This window comes from Crotalus tigris, unplaced genomic scaffold (genome assembly GCF_016545835.1).
Source record: "Crotalus tigris isolate CLP2741 ecotype Arizona unplaced genomic scaffold, ASM1654583v1 scf7180000017744.3724543626:3957646, whole genome shotgun sequence".
In the NCBI taxonomy this organism is placed as follows: domain Eukaryota; kingdom Metazoa; phylum Chordata; class Lepidosauria; order Squamata; family Viperidae; genus Crotalus; species Crotalus tigris.
The window spans coordinates 1,998,646-2,024,960 of NW_024096611.1; the positions used below are offsets into that span (position 1 = coordinate 1,998,646).

General features: G+C 41.1%; 1 protein-coding gene across 1 annotated transcript in view; it reads left to right on the plus strand.

Moving 5' to 3' along the window:
* The window catches only part of FAR1 (fatty acyl-CoA reductase 1), an 83,963-nt gene that overhangs the window by 7,431 nt on the left and 50,217 nt on the right, over nt 1-26,315 (plus strand). The gene's annotated exons all lie outside the window — the stretch shown is intronic.

The following is a 26,315-nucleotide window of genomic DNA, read 5'->3' on the forward strand; positions in this document are numbered from 1 at the left end:
GCTCCCCATTCTTCCTGCCCTGGCTGCTGCACCAAAAGCAGTTGATTATTGCTCAGTGGAACCAGCAGTGGAGTGGGAGGAAAGAATGGATTTCCCTTCTGCTGCCTCTGCCTCAGTGGACAAGACCTCCTTCCAAAAATCTCTAAGATTCTGGCAGGCACAGCTCCAGAATTGAGCTATGCTGACTCAGGAATTCTGGGAGTTGAAGTCCACGAGTCATAAAAGAGCCAAGGTTTCCCTTCTGCCTTCTTCAGAGAGAGAAGCTCTGAAGGTCATTAGGATCAATTGTCCTGGAAGGACAGGGGTCCTCTTCCACACCCTCAGTGAATTTCAGCTGGAGGTAGAAAAATGGATAGTGGCTCAGGCTGAAGAGGCGAATTGTGTGGGCCACATCACACACATGGACAACAAATGTCTACAAGTATAGCTCCCCTGGAGTATCACCTCAACTAATCCTTATTTTCTCCCACCCCATAAGCACTCCCCCCCCATACACAATCATATTAATTTTTCACAGCTCATGCTTAACCTAATCAGGCAACTTCAAGAGCTCATCTAAAGAAGAGAAAAGGTCAGGTCTCCCTTCAGAGTCATAGGTGGAGCACCCATGCTTCAAGACAAAATTTCATGTATTTCTAATTAGAAATAAATATTTCACAATATATAATTACATATTGTTTTTGTGATTAATCACTATGCTTTAATTATGTTCAATTTGTAAGAATGAAAATACATCCTGCATATCAGATATTTACATTACGATTCATAACAGTAGAAAAATTACAGTTATGAAGTAACAACGGAAATAATTTTATGGTTGGGGGTCACCACAACATGAGGAACTGTATTAGAGGGTCGTGGCATTAGGAAGGTTGAGAACCACTGCCTTAATCAGACATTGGCATAAAGTTTCCTTTATCAACCACTAGATGATGATCATTCCTTTAAACTGTTTTCAAATGTTTCTAAAGTTAATTATTTGGATCACTGAATGAATGGAATCAGTTTAAAGAAAAAATTGACAAATGACACTTTATTGAAAAGACATCAATGGAGATATTTCCCCAATGCTAATGCCAGTGTAAAAGCCAAAATAGAATGCACTGCACTTAAAATAAATTGATCTCAACTGCCAGAATGCCTACTTCACATCTAACCAAATTCACTGATTATATAAAACAGGAAGAGTTTGCTGGAGTTAGTTAAAAAAAATAATCACATAAACTATGTTCTGATATTCATTTTGGACAGAAATATTTATATATGGAAATGGCCTAAATTAAAACAACCACTTTTCAATCATCCAAATGAATTTAATTCACCAGCTCTTTGACACTCAAGGTCCTTGACGCAGTAATATGACAAATGTATTTGAGAACCACATTCCAACTGATCCCCATTCTGGGCAAAATCCATTATTTCAGAAAATGACCAGTAAATTTCTATTTCCAATTAGTCAAACTGACCTTGAGATTAGTTTCAACTGAATGAAACTTTTTTTTAGCAATATTCCCCTCCCAGTCAGGAAAGTCACGGAAGTCACCAATTACATCGGTTAAAGACCTTGGCTAAATAAGCCACAAACCTTCAAAAGAAGCCATGTTCTGCTTCCTTCCAAGCGGAAGTTTCTTGAAGACCATAGCCTACATCAGAAGACCATAGTACAGAGAAGACCATCGTTTTCTCTCGCTCCACTGACTCTGATTCCATTTATTCCAGTAAATTCCATTTTTATTAAAACAAATGAGCCCAATTTCAGCCAACAATTCAGAAAAGATCAGCCAAGCCACAGATTTAGAAAGAATTTTTATATGTGGTTCCATTCTTAACTGAATTGTAGATGAAGACCATTTCCTACTTGCTCCTGTCATGGGACAGATACGCTCAGACAACCCTTCCCCCCTCATATCCATATCAGTCTCAGCCCATGGCTGAAAGAGGCTTAAGATGCCTGTATCTGCACCAGTGTAATTTCTTCCTTTTCCTAGCAGCGCCCAATGACAGCCTCAAGGTGTATGAATGCATTCTTATTATGGAAAGAAGCTTGGCCAATGCTTTGACTAGAAGCAGAAATAAAAGAGGCCAGATAGGGATAAACAGCAGTGAGGACAATATGTTTTATACTCATCCAAGGATTTTAGAAGTAGTAGAACTAGTTCAAACTAGTTTATATTCTAGTTCAGGGGTTCTCAACCTTGGCAACTTTAAGACTTGTGGACTTCAATTCCCAGAATTCTGGGAGTTGAAGTCCACAAGTCTTAAAGTTGCCAAGGTTGAGAACCCCTGTTCTAGTTCAAGACTGGCCTCATCTCCTTCCCCTTAAGATTTTGTATGTTTCAAAAATGATTCAAAAATGTATTTCAAACTTCAAGCAAGTGTAGTACCTTCTCTTATTATTTAGGTAACCTGCTCATTTTTGGCTTCTTTGCAAATCTGAAAAAACTGGCACTGTTGCTTTAAGACAATGGCATTTAAAACAGGAAAGCTGAAAAGATGACCTAATTTTGCCAAGTCCGATTCCCTCCCCTCCCCCGAATCATTTTCAAAATGTACAGTCTACTTTCCAGGACTTGCCTCGCACTTATGAATCTTGCCTAGCACTGTCTCTCTTCTTTTTGGTGTTGAATCTTTTGCATGGTCAGAATCTTTTATTTGTCATCTTGCACCACTTTTCTAAGTTAGATCCATCAGTACCAGGTCCCCAAAGATTTATCTGCTTGGTTCAGTTGCCTGTGATTGCCTTCGGAATTTGATTCCATATATATTTTGACCAAACAAGAAAATTAGAATGTTTGGGAATACAAGAAATCAAGACATGTTTTAATAGGGAAAAAAGTAATGATGCTATTGGAAATCTTTCTAGGCAAATCCTTGACCTCTTGTCTTGTATAAGTTCATTGTCCTCTCCTTAAACTCAAGTATACTGCTGGGCAGTGGCAAATGCTATGACTAGGAGCAGAAATGAAAGAGACCACATAAGGATAAACAGCGATGAAGACATCAAGTTTGTACTGGAATAGTTTTCTATTGACTATGTCTAGTTTAATGAAGAGAAAGATGAAGGGTGACATTATAGCAGTGTTCCAATGTCCCAGGGGCTGCCACAAAGAAGAGGGAGTCAAGCTATTTTCCAAAGCGCCTGAAGGCAGGACAAGAAGCAACGGATGGAACTAACCAAGGAGAGAAGCAACCTAGAACTAAGGAGAAACTTCTGATAGTTAGAATAATTAATCAGTGGAACAACCTGCCTCCAGAAGCTGTGAATGCTCCAACACTGGAAATTTTTAAGAAGAGACTGGACAACCATTTGTCTGAAATGGTACAGGGTTTCTTGCCTGAGCAGGGGGTTGGACTACAAGACCTCCAAGGTCCCTTCCAACTCTATTACCATTATTATGCAGAACTTACTTCCATTGTTCAATGTGGATCTTCAGATTAATAGAAGTGATTGAAATTGAGCTGGGCGAGTAGAATACAATACAGACAGACAGACAAACGTCTAATATCTCAGACTCAGCTGAACTTACTGCAAAAGAACTTTCTGAGCCCGAAGAACATTGTGTTCATTAACCTTCCCCAAATTGATACCTCCAGATCTTCCAGTATTCTAGCCATTTTGCTCCCAAGAACACCAAGACAAAACTATAAGAGATTTGTAGATTTCACAGGTGTTCTAGTGTGTCAAATGTAAACACAATCACTATGTTCATCATTTCTTTTTATGAAGGAGCTGCAAGAAATTCATTAGAGTGATCTTGAAGGCACTCCACCAGTAGTTTTAATAAGAAAAAATTGTTCCAAAGAAAGTGCTTGCAAATATGTTTGATATGTTTAGTTCATATCACTAAATTAAATCAGGAAATGGCCCTTGAGTAGCACAAGAATATGCATAGAACCCTCTTACACAAATAGAAATATTTTCTTTATTAAAGGTGTGTCAAAGTTACATATCTAAGTTTCTGAACTTGCTTCAGCTAGTGCCTATGATCTAAATTTCAATGTGGCTCATATGTACCCTTCAATATTTCCAGTTGCAAAACAGAAAGAATTTGTTGTTTTTCTGACTATCATGGAAGGATATTTTTATTTGCGCTAATAATAATACAGAAAAATATTTCCAATTCCAATATGATATATGGGATTGGTTTTCTTGTTGTTATTTACTTGTTTATTTAAATGTATTTTAAAAATATAGTCAAGAAAAATATAGAAACAAAAGAAAAAAACACAAAGAAAGTAGAAAAAAAGTGTACTGGGGACCTAAATTTAAAGTATATACAGCAGTGGTTCTCAACTTTTTTAATGCCGCGACCCCCAACCGGTCGTAAGCCGAAGACTACTCAACCGGTCGTAAGTCGAGGACTACTCAACTGGTGCAACACCGTTTGCAGAATGGGACTTTTGGTGGGCTCAGCAGGGCAGAGACAGCCTGGACAATTCCTATTGGCTTTTGAAAGCCAATAGAATTAGACTCTATTCAAGAGAGTCTATTCTATTGGCTTTCAAAAGCCAATAGAATAAAAGGGAGTAGCACAGCTAAGGAAAAGGGGGAAAAATGGCGGACTGCGTTGTTTGGCGACCCCCGTGAAATGGTCGTTCGACCCCAAATGGGGTTCCGACCCACAGGTTGAGAACCACTGATATACAGCAATGTCAAAATAGTATAGATTTATAACTTTTACGTTGTGGGTATAAGTTTACTTCTATCATGTTCTCATCATACGCTTAATAATAATGATAACTTTTACGTAAGAAAAATGAATAAGTGAGTGGGACTGTTCATAGATTTCGAATAATGGCAAATACTTTATGAGGTGGAAAAAGTTAAAATTGCCCTGGCTAGGAAGAACAGCACCAGTAATTGGGATCATCTTTTTAATTCAAGTGGTTCCAATAAGAATTGAAGATGTTAAATGAATGGCAGAGACAACTAATGTTTTATGTATAAAGAAAAGACTAAGAAAAGCTTAAGTTTTTACAAAGCTCTAATGAACAAAGTGACTTGCCAATTCAGTTTCAACCTCTGTTATCAAGCCAGCTGTCTAACTTGCATTACAGACTGGTGCAAATCACTTTATGGATGGATTGCTTCTACTGAGAGCACAGGACATGCAGATGGTTTGCATAAATGGCTTTGTCTGAATCTATAGAAATGCACAATCTATATGAGATTATTCAACCATAAATAGCATATTAAGAATATTGAATAAAAATATTTAAAGATCAGTCTAGATTTATTGCTTATTGCTTTAATATTAAATCTTTATTTTCATGAAAGTGAATATATATAAAAAAATTGACCAATGGAGAAATTATAATGTAGACTGAGGTAGAGGATTCTAAGCAAGGTTCTGTGAGGTGATGTGAAGGCATAACTAATTGTATGAAGTTATTACCTGCTAACAATACTTTACTAAATTTTATCAAATTTAGTAAAGAGGTATGGAAGTTGAAGGATAAAGGATGGGTGTACAAGCATTCCTGAAAGACAGAGTTGGAAGGGACCTTGAAGTTCTTCTAGTCCAACCCTGTTCAAGCAGGAAACCCTATATCATTTCAAACAAATGGCTGTCCAATCTCTTCTTAAAAACTTCCAATGTTGGAGGACCCACAACTTCTGGAGGGAAGTTGTTCCACTGATTGTTCTCACTATCAGGAAATTTCTCCTTTAGGTGCTTTGGAAAATAGGTTGATGCCCTTTTGTTGATGGCAGCCACTCAGATATTGGAACACTGCTATCATGTCACTCCTAGTCCTTCTTTTCATTAAACTAGACCACAGGTCAGCAACCTGCAGCTCCGGAGCCACATGTGGCTCTTTGAGCCTTCCCCTGTGGCTCCCAGCCTCCTCTGCCATTTGCAGAGAGAGACAGAGACAGAGAGAGGCACTTGCCTTCCCTTCTCTCTCTTTTTTTCTCTCTGTGTGTTTGTGTGTAAAAAAGAGAGTGGACTCACGGTGTTCTCCGAGGAGCTGAAAAGCTTATTGGGTGGAGCTCCTCCCTTTGCTGCCTCTCTGCAGGAAGCAGGAAACAGGAAGGGCAGAAGAGAGCTAGCTAGCCCAGCTATGCTGACTCAGGAATTCTGGGAGTTGAAGGCCATGAGTCATAAAAGAGCCGAGGTTGCCTACCCCTGAGCTTGTTGGAGAACAGCTTGAAGCCAGCTTGCCAGGTGAGCAGAAGATTGTAGAGAGGGAGAGAGAGGGGAGAGACAGAGGCGGGGAGGGAGAGACAGAGGGACCCTTTTAACATTTAAAATGAGATAACATATATATATATATATATATATATATATATATATATATATATATATATATAATAAAACCAATAAATATCGATCACCAAGAGGAAAATAGTAAAAAATTATTTAATGAGCCAAGCTTTCATTGGGACCACTCAACATCGTCAAGGCTTTAAAAGTAGTCACTGGGAAGGAGTCTTTATACGATGTTAGCAGCCTGTATCCAGCTTCTAGAATGTGTTATTGGACCCAGATGATCGTGCCGTGACTCAGATACACCACCTACGTCAATGCATGATGTTTTCCCATGTCTCCTCCGTATTTTACTGTAAGAATTCTCCTCGTTAACCCCAGGGCTAGAGGGAGTTCTTTCCCCTTTGCTTGCCGATGGTGATTGTCCCCCTCCCCCCTCGTCCTCCTGTGTATGGCACCATACTCTGGAGGGGGTGCAGTTCTTCCTTAATCCCCCCATATTAATTGGGACACTTGTTGTTCTTGTTCTTGAGTATTGGGTACAATGCAAGGAGGTGTCTGGGGCATCCGAGGATGGGCCACTGATATCAATAAATTTCTTAATTAATGGCGGATGTACAGATAAATCGTTAACAAGCGTCCCAATTAATACAAAACAAACTCACTACCCCAGTGACCATATCGGCTCCACTGTCCCCAATGGTGCCTCTGCTGCAACGCACCTGGTCGCTGGTGCCTTGGAAATGGATAGGAATTCAAAAAAGGCAACACCTACTACGAGCGATGGCAGAATAACACTTTTGCTATGCGGCCGCACCGATCAGAGCCACCAAGACAGAGACATGCCTTCAATGGATGTACAGAAGACCAATACTTACAGCCGCCCCGTTATGGGGGTGGTTACGCGCTCCCGGAGAGCGGCGTTATGGAAGATTGAAAGAGAGGCAACCGGATTGAGAGTTGAACCAGATGGCACGAAGGAGGAGCATGGAGGATGCGACACAGTGGGGGGAAATAAAAGTGTGGATGAAATTGATGGCAAGGATTGTGGGGGGGTTGGAGGAATGACAGGATTGAAGGCGCTAAAAAATGAGAACCGAGACGGAATCCCCGGCATGAAATACGATGTGTGCCGGAGGAGTGGAGGAGAGAAACGTCCCGAGGAACACAGAAAGAAGAACCAACTTAATAGCGCAAAGGACCCTTTAACTTTGGGAAACATGGGTGGTTGTGTGGATGTAAGTAAGAGCTATAAGAAAGAATCACTGAAGACTGTAAGTGAAGTAAGGATTAATCGGCTTGGACCTGTTACAAGGTCCATGCGTAGAGTTTAGGCGTGGCTATGCTGAAAAGCAGGTTTCCTCACTAGCTAGCTTGTATCCTGACGATGATGGCAGATGCTACCATCGAAAGCTTTTATTTATTAAAACCTTGGTGTTTTATTTCCTGGTGATCGCTTCCTTTTTTACTGTAATATATGTGTGTGTGTGTGTGTGTGTGTGTAGGTCTTTGGTTGTTCGGGTTTTCTCCTGCGTAAAAGTGGAAGTGTCTTGGCAACGTTTCGACGAAGTCCCATTCGTCATCTTCAGGCTGGTGTTTTCAGCTTCATGCTTCGAAGCACGAATAATAATAATAATAATAATAATAATAATAATAATCTGGCCACATGGGAAAGAAAAACTGGACAACTTCCTCACACACCTCAACAGCCTACACCCCAAAATACAGTTCACCATGGAAACAGAAACTAACAACCAACTTCCCTTCCTGGATGTCTTAGTCTACAAGAAATCCAATGGCTCCCTAGGACACACCATCTACCAGAAGAAAACACACACAAACCGCTATCTGCACGCTCTCTCACACCACCACCCAGCACAGATCAACTCTGTAGCCAAGACACTCATCTCCAGAACAAAACGCTTAGCTGACGAACAACACCTAAAACCCGAACTACACACTCTCACCAATGTACTAACATCCAATGGATTCCATAGAAATAAGATTACAAACCTAATCCAAAAAGAAACCCCCACTAAAATCCAAGACAAAGAACAAGAAAACGGCAAAGCCATCCTCCCATACATAAAAGGCATCACAGACAGAATCAGTAAGATCCTCCATAAACACAACATCAAAACAGCATTCTGCACAAACAGAAAAATATCCACCATCCTTAGAAACCCCAAAGATAAAATTGAATTACAAAATCAAGGAGTATACGAAATCCCATGCACCACTTGTCCCACCACATACATCGGACAAACCAACAGAAGAATAAGTGCACGCATTGAAGAACATAAGAACTCAATCAAAAAAGAGGAACCAACATCTTCCCTGGTCCAACACCTTAAAGCTACAGGACATGAAATTGACTTTAAAAATACCAGAACCATTGCCAAAAGTGAACATTTTAATAACAGAATAATCAGAGAAGCCATCGAGATAGAAAAACGCCCACACAGCATGAACAAGCGAGATGATACCTCCCGCCTACCAGCCATTTGGAAACCCGCCCTCATTGACAAACAACTCCCTAACACAAAAAATGATACCAGACCCACACTCACAAAAACCACACAGGAGGTCACCACCAAACATCCACGCAAAAAACAAACCCAAAGCCACACTGACTATGAGGCACGACCACAAACCAGAAGCCAGACCACAGCTGCATCATTAGCCACTTTAAACCCCCCCCAATCCATACATGAAGCAAACTGACACCCTCCATGAAGAGGAAGCACGACCACGAACGCGAAGCCAAGGAATGGCAGGGCAGCCCAAAATCTTGAATCCCTCTGCAACTCAGACTAACCTGAGCACAACCAAACAGAACACTCCCCCAGCCAATCAGAGCACAGCCAACCCCCCAGCCAATCAGAGCACAGCCAACCCCCCAGCCAATCAGAGCACAGCCATGCCCCTAACCAATCAGAACACACCTCCACCCAATCAGAACACAGCCAAGCTCCCACCCAATCAGTTCATACCCCCACTGGCAGTTAAAAGGAAGAAACAGCTAAGACCACACATTGCTGCTCGAGGCACGAAGCTGAAAGCACCAGCCTGAAGATGACGAATGGGACTTCGTCGAAACGTCGCCAAGACACTTCCAATTTTACGCGGGAGAAAACCCGAACAACCAAAGACCTACATATATATATATATATATATATATATATATATATATATATATATATATATATATATATGGTTAATAACACTAAAAATATGAACCCTGGGAATATTCATGTCAAAGATAAAATGAACACCAAGGTAATAAAACTATAAAAAGTTTAATTTAAAAACGCCAAGCTTTCGCCATCAACCTGCCGGCATCATCAGGGCTAGAGCGCCAGGGAGTGAGAGAGTCTTTTATAAGCAAGCCGAAGTCTGCGCCCGGCTCCTCGATCTCGTCATCGGACCTAATTGGTTAAATTGTACTTTGGCAGTTCGTTTCTTCCTGTTCCTCTTAATTACGTGTATATCTTCATCTGTCTTCCTTTCCTTGGATTCTAAGGTAGGTGGAGTAAACTCCCTACCTCTCTGATCGTCTCTATCCTTTAATCCATTCTCCCCATCGGGTTTGAGTGGTAATATGCATTTCTCCTTCTCCTTTTCCCAATCGCCATCCACACAACTGTTCCCTTTATGAATGTTTTTCCTTTCATCCTTAATGCCTCCCCCTCGTGCCCAACTGTCATCAAGGTGGTCATATGTGATATTCCGGATTGGCTGGGATATGGTGGTAACTTGGGGTGGTTCGGTAGGTTGTTTGTCTATGGGGGCAGTCTCATAACTGTGGCTATATCCATCCGTCTTACTCCTCCCCCCCTTTCTTTCGCCCTCTGCGCTCTTAACACGCGTGTTGTAATCTGGGGGTTCGGTCTGGGGGGGGTGGGGGTGAAGTTATAATCTCCTCGAGCGTCACAGTGCTCCTCTTTTGCCCTCCTCTTCGTTCCGATGCCTCTTGTTCCTGCACACATGTAACGGAAGTCTTTGGAGTCTATGGGTGTGAGGCGTGGCAAGCTGGTCTTACAAGCCCCGCCCTCTCGCACGCTCCTCCGCCTGGATTCACTCCTCTCCTTACTCTCCGAGGCATCCGTCAACCCGCCGTCAGCCTCGTCCCGCACTCCATGTGTTCTCAGCTCAGCTGGCATTGCGGAGCGGAGGGGTCGCCTCTTCCTCCTCGAGTCGATCGTCTTGTTTCTTTCCGGGCGCAGATGAGTTGTCAGGTTTAACGATCCCCCCCATCTCGTGCGATAGGGAGGAGGGATGAATTGAGAGACGGGGTAAGCACCCAATCACGCAGCAAACAAATGGAACGGTGGAGAACTGTCGACACGAAGATTGCCAGGACGGAGGAGGAGGGCATAGACCCCCAAATATGTAACACCCGTATGAAAGTTACTCATGACAGTGGAAGAGTGAGAAGAAAGGGTGTGGAGCAGGGATTGGGAAAAGCGTGTGTGTGGGGAGCGTCTGTGAGCCCAGGGAAGCTTGTAACACTGATAGAGGAGAAACAGATGCCCCCAGGGTGGAGAATGAAAACAAAAAGGGGAGGAGGGTCAGTGCTATGGAAGGAAATAAGGATAAAGGGGTGGTGGAGGAGATGAATACCAGTAATGAGATAGTGGAAGGAATGATCCGGAAGAACCATAGAAGGAAGCGTAAGGAGAGTAATAAAGAAACATCTGGAACACTAATTAACCGGCCGGGACCGGTGACGCGGTCCATGAGCCGGGTGCAGATGCCGGCAAAACCCATTTAAGTCATCATTGTTTACTGGCTCCTTAGCCCTGATGATGTTTGGAGTTTCCAAATGAAAGCTTGGCAGCTTTTAGTAAAGTATATTTTTATATTTATACTCTCCTGGTGTTCGTATTTTATTTGTACCATAGACATGCCCAGGAGTCGTATTTTTATGCAAATTTTCCAGCATATATATATATATATATATATATATATATATATATATATATATATATATATATATATATATATATATATATATAGTAAAAAAGGATATATGCAGCGTTAGCTTCATTTTAGATATCAAAAGGGTTTTGCAGCTCCCAGTGTTTTGTTTTTGGTGGGAAACGGGTCCAAGTGGCTCTTTGAATGTTTTGGGTTGCCTACCCCTGAACTAGACAAACCCAATTCCTACAATCATCCTTTGTATGTTTTAGTCTCCATCCCCCTAATTATCTTTGTTGCTCTTCTCTGCACTCTTTCTAGAGTCTCAACATCCTTTTTTTCACGGTAACCAAAACTGGATGCAATATTTGAAATGTGGTCTTACCAAAGCACTATAAAATGATATTAACTATATGTGATAAATATGTGATCTTGATTCTATACCTTTGTTAATGTTAATGTAAAAAGCTGAAATTTAATGAAGAATTATTTTAACCTGTTAGATATATTTTAGATACATCATGTATGACGGATCAATTGGGTTGCAAATAGATGTACAAGCCTATAAATTTTGGACCTGCTTTGCAAAGGGGGTAGCTATTAATGTTGTCATTGATTTCTCAGTGTTCAACTAGGGGGGATAATATGTGTTTTTATATTTTGTTTTTATATTTTTTTAAATTCAGATTTTTTCAGTGTTTCTGTTTAATTTTGTTTGTTCTCTGTTCAATTTTTGGGAGAGGGAATTTGGATTTTAATCTTTTGAAAAAAATAAAATACCGTAGTTAAAAAAGAATTAATGAAGCAAGTTTATAACTATGGCGGAAAGCATAAAAAAATCAGGAGTCATATAGCACATTTTCAACTGATACACTGTCTTAAAATGCATAAGCTTTTGTGAGCTGCAGCTCACTTTATTTGATGCATAGAGTGATGTAGCCCTTAAATTGGGATACGGGGATGGGAAGGAAGATAGGTTGGTTATGGAATTAAAGATTGCATGCGAGACAGGATGTGAATGCCTTACTTAGAAATTAACAATTGCATTGTGTAAAAAGAGATTAGGCTAGAATGCAGGCGACTGAGTTTTAGTTCCACTTTGGGCACAAAGCCAGGTGGGTAAACTTGGCCTAATCACTCTCTCTCAGGTAATAATAAATCGCTTCCAAACTCTCACCAAGAAAACTTATAGGGACTTGTTCAGGTAGTTGCCAAAGTCAATATTGACTCAAAGGTAAAAGAAAGTATTAAAATCCTATTGTGCTTGTCCAGACCTTTTGAAACGTTTTGCTGTACGTGAGTGCAGTAACCTCTCCCTCAGTCATGCTGTTAGTCTCGTTTTTACAAAACAGTCAACTTTGAGATTTGTGGTAGGGTTCTCAGAAATTGAAATGCTCTGCTATTACTGAGCCATGATGTCAGACTTATTGGTTAAGTCTTCTGCATAGTTGTCCTATGTGTCCTCCCTAGAATCAAGAGAGGTACTGTTTGCACCGGATGACATGTATCCACATTAAAGGAAGAGCATATGAAAGCATATCTAATCTTATATAAATGGTCTATAAGGGAGGGAGGACCCGGGGAAGCCTCAGAGACAGTCCAACGCGTAGTGGAAGAGCATGCAGGTCGTCCTCAACTTACAACTGTACTTGAACCTGAAATTATGGATATAATTTGTGCCGGTTGTTAAGGGGACATCACATGGGTGTGCCTGATTTTTATGACTTTTTTGCAGTGGTTATTAAATGAAATATCACGGTCATTAAGCAAACATCTGCAAAGAGCATTTTCTTTTGCTGGAAACCAGACGTAAAGACCAGGTTCTGGCCCCAAAAAAATAATAAAAAAAATAGATCACATTCATGACTGTGGGATGCTGCAAAAAGCAGTAACTGTGGGCTGGGTACAAAGTGCCCGAAATGTGATCATGTGACCACACAGGGAGTAGCCTTGGAACTTCAGATCTGGGTCTTAAGCAGCCCTGGAGAGTCTGTCATAACTTCAAACAGTCACTAAATGACTGGTTGCAAATCAACGACTTTCTGTAAGATGCAGGCAGGAACAGCATACACTGAACATCACAACCAAGTAGCTGACAGTATGTACAGGAACATCTACACGGTATACGGGCTAGACCCTCTCAGATCCAGATGGAAGATTCCACCGAAAGTTGTGGAGAATAAAAGGGCTAAGATCCTGTGACACGTCCAGATCCAGATGGACAGACAGATACAGGCCAATCAACCAGACATCATGGTAATAGGCAAGGACCAAAAGACACCAGTGGTGATAGATGTAAGGGTGCCAAGTGACTGCAACATCAGGAAAAAGGAATATGAGAAGCTGGAGAAATACTAAGGCCTGAAGGAGGAACTGATGTGGAAAGTAAAGGCTAAAGTGATCCCAGTGATGGTAGGAGCTTCAGGGCTATGACGCCTATGTTGGGAAAATGGCTCCAGATCCCAAGAACCAAGTCAGAACTCTGAAACTCCCAGGCCTCTGATACCAGAAGTCTTTCTCTTAAGGTTTCATCATAATTCCCTTCTTTCTATAACTTAGTCTTTCTAGTCACCAAAACCAGATGTCACAAAATCATTTACTTTCTTACGTAAAAAGTCCAGAAAGGGTTTCTAGTCATTGATGAATATCAGTGATAACCTTTCTCTAATTAAAGGAGACAGTTTTTATAAATCTCAATAGAATCAAAACAATAGAATCAAAAATTAATTTTTAGAGTGTACATATGTTCTACCAGACAGGACTGAAACAGATTTAACTGTGGATTTAAAAGTGACAGGCTATGAGATCTGAGAAAAACCCTGATAGTTTTTGAAGATCTGCTTTAGTTAAGCATCATTTTATTAAAATTTGGCCTTAACTGTTAATCCATAATAACAAAGAGTTTCCTAAGAATTTAAGCTTGGTCTGTACAAATAGCTTCCTGGATAATAATATTGGAAATGTTGCATTTCTCCTTTAGATGATTGTTGTATTTCTATATAAATTCCAAGATGATATATTGGATATACAAATGAAACCAGCTGTTGCTTTAATAATTAAAAGGGACATATAAATAATGAACTAGAAGAATAACTTGGATAATTTTCTGTTTTTAATAATAATTTTATTAAAGATTACATTGTATAGATAGAACTAATACAAACTACATAAAAGAATAAGAAAGAAAAATAAAAAGTGCAGAGAAAAAAAATGTTAATAAAAAGAAATATATAAAGAAGTAACATTCCCCTTCATCCAGCAAGTATAAACAACTTCATTATATTTTAAGAAATGGTGATAATTTGTCAATCTTTTCATCCCATATCTAGAAGCATGGTGGCTCACATGGTTAGTACGATGGGTTGGAGATTAGCAAGCCCACATTCAAGACCCAAGTGCTGCCTTGGAGCAGGTGAGCTCCCATCCTTTGCTCTAGCACAGCAGTTCTCAACCTGTGGGTCGTGACCCCTTTGAGGGTCAAACGACCCTTTCACAGGGGTCGCCTAAGACCATCGGAAAACACATATTTCCGATGGTCTTAGGAACCGAGACACTGCTCCTCTGTCTCCTTGCCCTCCTCTTCCTCCTCCCCTTCTTCCTCCTGCTGCCCCCCAGGTGGGTCGGGCGGGTGCTAGGACAAGAGAGGTGCATGGGGGGAGCAGCCAGGCTGGCAGAGGGGCTGGCAGGGGCCGCGTGGCACCAGCCCCCACCGCGGCTCCATCAGATGGGCAGAGGGCGAGGGCGGGCAGCACGGGGTGGCTGCTTTCTCACCCTCTTTCTCTCCTTCTTCCTCCTGCTGCCCCCCAGGTGGCTTGGGCAAGCACTGTCCCCACTGCAGCTCCATTGATGGGCGGAGGGCGAGGCTGGGCAGCGTGAAGTTCCAGCAGGGGAGAGGGCTGGGATGGGGGCGGCGGGAACCCCCGATGATGCAGCCGTGCTGCCACCGCCACCACCAGAGCCGCTGCCTCCCGTCCTGCTCCCCCTCCCCGCCTGTTCGGCTGAGGACGCGGTGGAGGCTGGGCTGGGGGCGGGGGGATTCCTGACGATGCTACCGTAAGAGAGAGAGAGAAAGAGAGAGGAAAGAGAGAGAAACAAAGGAAAAGAGAGAGGAAAGCGAGAGAGAAAGAGAGAAAGAGGGATAGGAAAGAGAGAGGAAAAAGAGAAAGAAGGGGAGAGGAAAGAAAGAGGGGGAGAGGAAAGAGAAAAAGAGAGATAAGAGGGAAAGAGGGAGAGGAAAGAGAAAGAGGAAAGAGAAAGAGAAAGGGTAGAGGAAAGAGAGAGAGTAAAGTGGGAGGGGAGAGAGGAAAGAGAAAGGAAAGAGAGGAAAGAAAGAGACAGAGAGAGACCGTTTTGACATCTTAAATGAAGATAACACTGCATATATCCTTGTTTACCTTTATTTTATATATACACACACAAACACAGATACATACATACTGTCAACGCTGCTAATATTGAATATTCTTGCTTTGACAAAATATGCAGAACTGTCTGCTACTTTTAGAGTTAATTTAGATGAGAATGAGAGAGGAGAGAAAAGCCCGTGGAAGGGAACGGAAGTGAATCTTTGCCCTCCAGGTTAATTGGAAGATGTGAATCATGACCCCAAAATAGGGGAGGGGAAATGCCTGGAATGTTATGTGCAAATGAAGGGAAATTCAGATCTTGACATTCACCAGGCCGTGCTGACACTCCTTTATACTAATAAAGGCTTTTTAGGTTAAACCATGCCTGAAAGTTCTTTGAAGTGTTTCATTAGTCAGACTCATGACACATACATACCTACATACATACACACACACACACACACATACATACATTAAAGGTAAAAAAGGATATATATGCAGTGTTATCTTCATTTTAGATATCAAAAGTGTTTCCCCAGTGTTTGGTTTTGGTGGGAAACATGTCCAAGTGGCTCTTTGAGTGTTTTGGGTTGCCTATCCCTGTCCTAAGGGAGGCTGCGCTGCTTTGCGGCCCTTTCTGTGGAGGAGGCTGAACTAAGCTCTACTGGCGCTGTCGCCCTCTTGGCTCTCTCTCTCGCTCTCTCTCCCTCTCCCCGCCTGGGCGCTTCTCCAACCAGGCTGGGTGGAGCCGGCGGAGCGGACTTCCTGCCCCCCCCTCCCCGGCCAGTTGGATGGGGGGTTGGGGGTCATCACAACATGAGGAACTGTATTAAAGGGTCGCGGCATTAGGAAGGTTGAGAACCACTGCTCTAACACTTGCCAGGGACATGAAAGGAGTCTCCAACTGGGCATCCCTCAGGCAACAGTGATGTCACTGGCTAATCCTTTCAACCTGGAAGCACCTTGGTGCTTTTGACACGAATGTGATACAATCCCAAATCTCACTTCATTCTCTATAAAACAATCATTAAAGCCTCATCATTCCCTTCTAACGAGCAAAAGCCATTAAGAGTTACCAGAGATAACAACCTATTGATTATAAACTTAATTTAATAAATCCACTTGAAATCCCTTCTTTTACATTTATATCTAACTAAACAATTCATGGCCAGTTAGATCATCATTTCAGACATATTTCCTTATCTAAATAGAGAAACAGAATGTCCATTGGTGGATAAAAAAAAAGAACAGGGGAGCGCGAGAAACTTCCAACTTCCTCCCTCGTTATTCTGTTCCTTCCTTCCTTCCTTCCTTCCTTCCTTCCTTCCTTCCTTCCTTCCTTCCTTCCTTCCTTCCTTCCTTCCTTCCTTCCTTCTTTCCCAAGTAGGTGATTGCTGTTGGTTGGGGGAGGAAGCGAGGGATTGCAAGACTGGCTAGGAAGTTATCATGGGACATTGAAAATGAAGTTGATATGACTGTAGCAGTATCCCAGGAGCACTGAAGCAGTCACAATTTCCCCAAATTTCATTCCTTCGGGAATCATGGGTCCTGGATTTTGGATGCATTCTGTAAGCTAGCCTATTTGAGGTACTTTGGTTAAAAAACATTTTGCACTGTTTCAGTTAAAGGTTGCAGTAACAAGAGTTTTATTAGTACATAGACAGATTTTTTTAATCTTTAAACAAATTCCCCAAAATTCATCATTCAAACTTAGTAAAAAATCCAATAAACGTTATTGGAAATATCAAGCGTGATATTACATTGTTTAGTGACAGCAATCCTGGCACTCCTCTTTGCCATCATAATCTGAATTTTATCAGTTGTTAGCTAAGGACCCACCCCAGTCAAAGGCATTCTCAGCTTGCTCCTCCCAGCCCTGACTCTTGGTAAGGGAATGCTCCCTCTTCAAATCCCCCAGTTACCTATCTCCCGGCTATCTCTGCCTTTTGGCTGAGCTGCACCTTACCTTGTGGGATGGCAAGCAGCCCCCAAAACAGCTCATGGGCTTCCTGGAGCCCTGTAGTTCAGGGGTTGCAAGAAACCTCTGAGCTGCAGCACACCGCGAAGATGCAACCGCCCCAGGAAACCTCAGCTGCCCCAGTAGCATGGGATGCCCCAATAGCATCACACAAAGCTGCAGAATTCCAGGAAGCTCACATTGCCTTAGCACAAAGCTGCAACCACTTTGGGAAAATTCAGCTATCCCAGCCAACTCCTAGCTATAGCCACCTTTGTCACCCTGCACTCTGAAGGCCTGGTACCCTAGCTAAACTTCACTGTTTTCCTATTCCTACTGGTAAAGAAGTGTACCCACCCTGACCCTTCACAAGGCAGCTGCTGGCCATGTGAAGCCATTTTCCTTAGTTAGTTTCCTCACAAGGAAACTGCCATACATAACTCTAGAACGAAAGCTTTTTTGCAGCCAGCAACTGCCTTGCAAAGGGGCAGGCCCCAGGCATGGCAGTGAGAGCAAGAAGGCAGGAAAGGTCAACTGGAGTGGCAGGGGTTTGCGGAGTACAGGAGGACAAAAAGGGATGAATGGGGGGAGACTGGGGAGAATTGAAGTGCTTCTGCGGTTGTTAGTGCAGGCAGGTTCTAAGCAGTTGAATTGTGATCATGTTTTATAGATGGCATTTGGATCCTGAAAAGTTGTCTTGTATGTATCCCAATTTACAGCCCAAATGTTGGAGATGTGGTAGCTTGGATGCTACTTATTTTCATATCTGGTGGACTTGTAGAAATATAAAAGCTTTTTGGATTAAGATTTGGTGGAACATTCAAACGATTTTTAGGAGAAAGATAAACGTTTACTCCACAATTATTTTTATTGGGTGTTATTGTAGATTGTAATGCTAAAGAAATTAATTTGATGTTGAATTTGATAACAGCTACAACGTTATTGGTAGGGCAATATTGGAAGAAGGATTGTTTGCCTACTATAGAAGAATGGATGCTTAAAGTGTCAAATTTAGCAGAAATGGTGAAAATTTCTGCTTACTTGAAGGATCATTCACAAGAAAGATACATTTCGGTCTGGAGAAGATGGATAGATTATATTCAGAATAAATATGGGACTAAAAAGTTCCATTTAGTTTATGAGTAAATTTTAGAGTATTATTATTATTAATAGTTTATTATAATTGAATTTTTATTAGTTTTATTATTTTTAGTATTAGTACTGTTTAACAATTTGGATATTGTAGTGTTTAATAATATCGACTTGTTTATATTATTATGTTTATTTTTAATTTGTTTATACCTATGTTAAAGGGGAGTTAAAGCACATTATGGACTTGGTTATTTATATAGTTGGTTAATGTTAGTTAGAGTTTGATTATTATATTTGTAACCCTGTACTCAGCTCTGGGAAGTGGGGGAGGGAGAGGGGGATTTAGGGTGGGTGGGTTTTGGGGTGTATACTGTAATTTTTATAAAACTTTTCAATTAAAAAAATAATATCAAACCTTAAATCAGCCCTTGAACGAAATTCAGATTTCATCCAGTTAATTATCATACCTAATAACGTCCATATTATCAGACAGGAACATCATCTTACTAATTTAACTATACTTAATTAGTTATTAAATCAATCCAGATCTAAAACGCCTCTTCAGTTTTCTTCATTCCATTACATAATAGTTTTCATACAAATAAACCTATTATTCCAAAGAATACATTCTTAATCTATTTAAAATATATATTCTAATAATCACCCATCTTTCTCTTACTTCTAACTCTACATCTTAATCCTTAAATCAATCCATAATTCTACAGTGCCTTTGATCCATCACATATAATTTTGAATTTAACTTTTCAGTTTTATTCTGGCCTTTTTTTTGTGCCAGGCAGGTTTTCATAACAAAGCTTCCCTTTCAGCCAATAAGTCTCTCTTTGTTGCTTGTAGTATCATTTGAGACAATGAGAAGCATCCCGTCCTCTACATTGGGCATCTATTTCTCTTATCCTTAAAGCTTCGTTGCTTTAAAGGCTCAAATCTCAGTCTTTGATTTTTCTGATCCTCAAAGGTATAGATGAAATGCTTGTAGGGTAAAATAAATTCCTCTTTAGTCTCAATTAAATCCTATTCTAGTATGTTCTGGTTTATAGAATGGTCAGATGTTGTTGAAAGTCAGTCTGAAGGTTTGGAATATGGCTTCTGACTCTTAGTTCTATAGAAATCTCTTTCATTGTAGCACATATTTCTTCAATAATCTCGTAGATCTTTTCCAATATACAGTATGTTTATAGTTCAATTGTGAATAAAGTTTCTCCATTTTAATAATAATTGAAGAGAGTCCCTTTTTTTCTTTTAGTGGAGGCTGTATTTAATAAAAGTAAAGCAGTATCCACCCCCACAGTTCCCACAGCTGCATCCGCTTATCTTTTATCTTCAAAAGAAATTTGAAGGCCAAGTCTATCTCATCTCCAAACAATAAGCAGCAGTTGCAATATTACCTTTTTGCCACTAGATGTCCTCAATAGGTTAAAAAATATTTTCCAGACACCATTCGCCCCCTTTTCTATCTTTTAGAGAAAAAGGTGGAAAAAAAAACAATCTTACAGTATAATATGATACTAGAGCTCTTTAAAAAGGTTTTTTCTGTGCCCAAAGTAGACAAGAATAAAGTGTAATCTTTAAATTTTTTTATTTTAACCTTTTTGTTTGGCACCTTTCTTTCCACACATACCAAAGCTGCTTTTTCAAGACAGGGAAATGATTCCAACAGAGCTTTTTCAGGCAAAAAAAAAGAACAAAGTAGGCTGAAGAGGAGAAGGGGTCTCACCCGGATCATCCATGGTGGGTCTATTCACGCTTAGATGTTGCTGTGACTTTCGGCTGGTGCAGCAGGGTAATTGGCCATCTTACAGGATGATCTGTTGCTCCGTCGGCCTTCAGGAAATAGCTGGAGCCACGAGAGAAGCTGCCACCCTCCCACAGTCTCCAGCAAGCCTCCTCCTCAGTAGTCGCACCTCCAGGGCGACTTTCGACCCACAAGGGGTCTACCGGTGAAGAAAAACCCAGCCGGTGTGGAGACAAGTTTCTAGACACGACCGGAGTCACCGCAAACTGGAAGTCATATTAAAACATTTCTTAAAGAATTGAAAGAAACTCAGATAGTGAATATGATAAGATTTACCATCCAGAAGGTTCTGAACATTTGTAAAACAGTAAAAAAAAAATTTCAAAGTGTTTAAGAAATGAGGACTGGTCAAATGTGGAGTCCATATAAGCTACATTAAAGACTCTGAGCGTGGTCCCAGCTGCTTGCAAGCTGACTGAAAAACCTTGGTTCCTCGTGTGTGGGCAGTCTCACAAGATTTCCTTCTCTGGAGAGTTTTCATCAGCCTGGATGCAGGATCTGGCTGCCGTTATCAACTAGAGTATCATCTGACTCTTCCAGAATGTCAATTTGCAATGTCCTCAGAAGACTCCTTGGTTAATTTTCTGATGTTGGATTTCCAAAAAGATCTATTGAAGTTTTGAAAGACTTGGTGAGAAGGGTCAAAGAAAAAAAAATCTGAGACATTACTTGAAAGGATGAAAGATTAAGACTGTTAAAAAAAGGGAAAGAATATAAAGGTGGCTTATTTGATCGAGGTTAAAGTAGATATTGTTCTGATAACCTTTAATGGGATTTTTGCTGATCAGGACTTTCTTTATAGATAGGTATCAGGAGACTGCTATATATTGTAGTATTTTAAGATAAGAATGATATGATATGATCTTATGATAATGGAAGAATGTTTTCTTATATATTTCTTTATTTTTGGGTTGATATATTCTTATTTTTTCCTTTTTGCATTTTTTTCCTCCACTATCTTTGTTTTTAGTTAATTATGTTTTGTACTTTGTATTACTTTTTATCTGTATAATTCTAAGTAGCAAACCCATGACTCATTGGGTCATCATTTCAGAGATATTTACCTAACACATGTGCACCTCCGTGCAGACTTGCACATCACCATGTATCCTCCCAGCTTGCAACACCTGCACAGCCTCCCTAGCTTGCGTAGTACCTCTTACTCACCCTCTGATCTGCATGGAACCTCTTATGTAACCTCCCAACCCATGTGACACCTCTTATGACCCCATGTAGGCATGCAACATAGGTTGGGAAGGTTGTGTTGGGGTGCATGGGGTCTGGCACATTTCTCCCAAGCGGTAGGAATGCAATATGGATCAGGAAGTGTAAGTAGAGGTGACGTGCTCCATGGTCAGGGAGGGTGAGCAAGGTGAACATGGGGTACAAATGAGGTGCAGAGTGGATCAGGGAGGGCATGCAGGAGTGCAGCATGGGTTGAGAGGTTGGGGTGCAAGGGTGTCCAGCATAGCATGAGAGGCTGGGGACGTTGCATAGGTGGGGGAGACTTAACTGAGCAACCTATGACCTTCCCTTCTAGCTTCTCCATTGTCAACGCTCCCTGTGTTTCCCACAAGCAAAGTGTCTGCTTCTGGGAAGCTGCTAGAAATATTATCAATCACAAATGAATTTGTGCTTCTGTCAGCTTTGCCCCTGACTTATGGGAACCTGTCAAGGATTATTGGAAATGGCAACAAAACTGTTACCCTAATAATAATAATAATAATAATAATAATAATAATAATAATAATAATAATAAAAGTTGGAAGGGACCTTAGAGGTCATCAAGTCCAACCCCCTGCTCAGACAGGTAACCCTATACCATTTTGGACAAATGGCTGTCCAGTTTCTTCTTAAAAACTTCTAGTGTTGGAGCATTCACCGCTTCTGGAGGCAGGTTGTTTCACTGGTTAATTGTTCTAACTGTCAGGAAGTTTCTCCTTAGTTTTAGGTTGCTTCTCTCCTTGATTAGTTTCCATCCATTGCTTCTTGTCCTGCCTTCAGGCGCTTGGAAAATAGCTTGACTCCCTCTTCTTTGTGGCAGCCCCTGAGATATTGGAATACTGCTATCATGTCTTCACTCGTCCTTCTCTTCAGTAAGCTAGACGCACCCAATTCCAGCAACCGTTCCTTATATGTTTTAGTCTCCAGTCCCCTAATCATCTTTGTTGCTCTTCTCTGTACTCTTTCTAGAGTCTCAACATCTTTTTTACATCGTGGTGACCAAAACTGGATGCAGTATTCCAAGTGTGGCCTTACCAAGGCACTGTAGAGTGGTATTAATATTTTGCGTGATCTTGATTCTATTCCTCTGTTAATGCAGTCTAGCACTGTGTTGGCTTTTTTGGCAGCTGCAGCACACTGCTGGCTTATATTCAAATGATTGTCCACTAGGACTCCGAGATCCCTCTCACAGTTACTACTATTGAACAAGGTACCCCCTATACTATACCTGTACATTTGGTTTTTCTTGCCTAAATGTAGAACCTTACTTTTTTCACCATTGAATTTCATTTTGTTAGATAGTGCCCAGTGTTCAAGTCTATCCAGATCCTCCTGTATCTTAAACCTGTCTTCTGGAGTGTTGGCTATTCCTGCCAGCTTGGTGTTGTCTGCAAATTTGATGAGTTCCCCATCTATCCCTTCATCCAAATGGTTGATGAAGATGTTGAAGAGCACTGGGCCCAGAACTGAGCCCTGGGGCACCCCACTACACACTTCCCTCCATGTAGATTGAGGACCACACGCTGAGTACGGCCAGTCAGCCAGCTATGGATCCATCTGGTGGCGATGCTGTCTAACCCACATTTTTCTATCTTATCAAGTAGTAGGTTGTGATCTACTTTATCAAATGCCTTACTAAAGTCCAAGTAAATTATATCCACAGCATTCCTCTGGTCCACTAATTTTGTCACTTGGTCAAAGAATGCAATAAGATTTGTCTTGCATGATCTGTTTTTGACAAACCTGTGTTGGTTTTTAGTAATGACTTTTTTGCCTGTAGGTGTTCGCTGATTTGTTGTTTGATTATCTTTTCCAGAATCTTTCCAGGTATTGAGGTCAGGCTGATAGGCTGTATTGAGGTCAGGCTATAATTTCCTGGATCCAATTTTTTTCCTTTTTTGAAGATGGGAACTACATCAGCTCTTTTCCAGTCCTCTGGTAGTTCCCCAATGCTCCAGGATCTTTGAAAAATATAGTTCTGCCAGTTCCTTGAGAACCTTGGGGTGTAATCCATCTGGTCCTGGTGATTTGAACTCGTCTAGGCTGGACAGGTGTTCACTTACCATTTTCTTGCCTATCTTAACTTGTGTTTCTATTCTGTTTTTTATGGCACTATTTTTGATAGGTTGGTCTGTTTTTTCCCTTTGTGTAAAGACAGATGTGAAAAACGAGTTAAATAGTTCTGCTTTCTCCCTGTTGCTTGTCACCTTCTTCCATTCTCACCCACTAATGGACCAATCGTTTCCTTCACTTTTTTCTTGTTTTTTACATGTTGAAAGAAGCTTTTTTTGTTATTTTTGACTTTGGTCGCAAGCCTTAGTTAATAATAATAATAATATTAATAATAATAATAATAACCCCCCAGTGAGGCACTACCTTGAGGTGGTTGTGGGGCTTGTGTACTCTGAGAAAGATGAGAGCTATGCCAGAGGTTCAACCATACTGGACAGGTCTCATCAGAGGAGTCAGACAAAGAGTGTCTCTCCCATAAAAATATGGTGAGACATAAATTACAGAATGCCATACTGGCTTGGATGTCGCCCAGGTTAACAAGAACCACGCTAGATATTGGAGTTCCTGGATATCTGGTGAAAAATGGTTTACAGGACTCAGGACTGTTGGCTGAGCAACCAGGGCCAGCAGCTGCAGAACTACTGGAAGAAAAGGTGTTTACCCATCACAGATACACAGTGATGGAAAATAAAGAAGTAATGATCTGTTACTACAGATCAAGTCCAACAAGAAGAGGATATCTAAAATGAATGCACCAGTTCTGATAAAACAACATCCAGAATCAGAAATAACAGAACAGAGACCGCAAAAGGCAGCCTTACTAGGAACTACTTCCATCCTGCGACGATACCTGTAATACCATCAAACATCCACATCTGCCTATCCCAGGTCCTGGGTAAGGACTCAATAGATAGACAAAATGCCAAATCCAGTCTGAACATCTGGCTGTGCGATGATCCATAATAATAATAATAATAATAGGCTCCTTGGGTGCAATCCCAAAACAACTGGAGCACCACTTGAACACCATTGGTAAAGCAGATAATAACAAGTCCTGGCAATGGCTAAGAGCAGGAAAATTGAAAAAAGAGACCAAGGGACTAATTCTGGCTGCACAAGACCAAGCCTTAAGGACAAATGCATATAAAGTCAAAATTGAGAAGACAGCAACAGACAGTAAGTGCCGCCTATGCAAAGAAGCTGAAGAAACAGTGGACCATGTGGTAAGCTGTTGCAAGAAGATTGCACAGACTGACTACAAGCAGCGGCATGACAAAGTAGCAACAATGGTGCATTGGAAGATCTGCAAAAAATAGCATTTGCCTGTAAGCAAAAAATGGTGGGATCATAAAATAGAGAAAGTCATAGAAAATGATAAAATTAAACTGCTCTGGGACTTCAGAATTCAAACAGACAAGCACCTGCAACATAACACCCAAGACTTAACAATTGTTGATAAGAAAAACAAAAAAAGTCTGGATAGTGGACATGGCAGTGCCTGAAGATAGCAGAATAGAAGAAAAAGAACTGGAGAAGATAGCAAAATACAAAGACCTACAAATAGAAATAGAAAGACTGTGGCAAAAGCAAGCAAGGGTAGTACCAATAGTGATAGGCTCTTTGGGTGTAATTCCAAAACAACTGGAGCACCACTTGAACACCATTGGCATTGACAAATTCGCTATTAGTCAATTGCAAAAGGCGGCCTTATTAGGAACTGCTTCCATCCTGCGACGATATCTGTAATACCATCAAACATCCACATCTGCCTATCCCAGGTCCTGGGTAAGGACTCAATAGGTAGACAAACTGCCAAATCCAGTCTGAACAACTGGCTGACTGTGCAATGATCAATAATAATAATAATAATAATAATGTTGGAAGGGATCTTGGAGGTCATCTAGTCCAACCCCCTGCTCAGGCAGGAAACCCCATACCATTTTGAACAAATGGCTGTCCAGTCTCTTCTTAAAAACCTTGGGCTATTTGCTGATATTCTGACTTAGTTATGTGCCCCCCTTTCCACACTTGTCCTTTTTATCTTTCAATTTATCAGAGAGTTCTTTATGCAACCATGCTGGTTTCTTTTGAGAGCTGTTATTTTTCCTCTTTGTTGGTATTGTGCTATACTGGGCTTTTATTATCCCACTTCAAAATTTCCCAAACTTCTTAAGCTGTTTTCCCCTGGAGGATTCTCATCCATGGAATCCTTCCCAAACCCTAAGTTTATTGAAATTAGCTCTCTTGAAATTCAAGACTCTAGTCCAGTGGTTCTCAACCTGTGGGTCGGGACCCCATTTGGGGTCGAATGACTATTTCACGGGGGTCGCCAAACCATGCTGTCCGCCATTTTTTTCCCTAGCTGTCCTACGCCCTCTTATTGGTGGCCACACCCACTTGGGGGTCACCACAACATGGGGAACTGTATTATGGGGTCACGGCATTAGAAAGGTTGAGAATCACTGCTCTAGTCTGACTGTGTTCTATTGCTTGTGCTTCCATAATGTTGAATTCCAATATTGCACGATCACTTCTCCCAAAGTTCCTATGGCTTCAACACCTTCTATCATTTCATCTGTTACTGAGAATTAGATCCAAAATGGCTAATCCTCTAATTCCCTTTTCTACATTTTGGGAGACAAAGCTGTCTGCTAGGTCTGTCAGGAATCTGATCTTTCACTTGGTGCAGAGTTTGTCTCCCCGTTGATGTCAGGTTAGTTAAAGTCCCCCATTACTCTTGT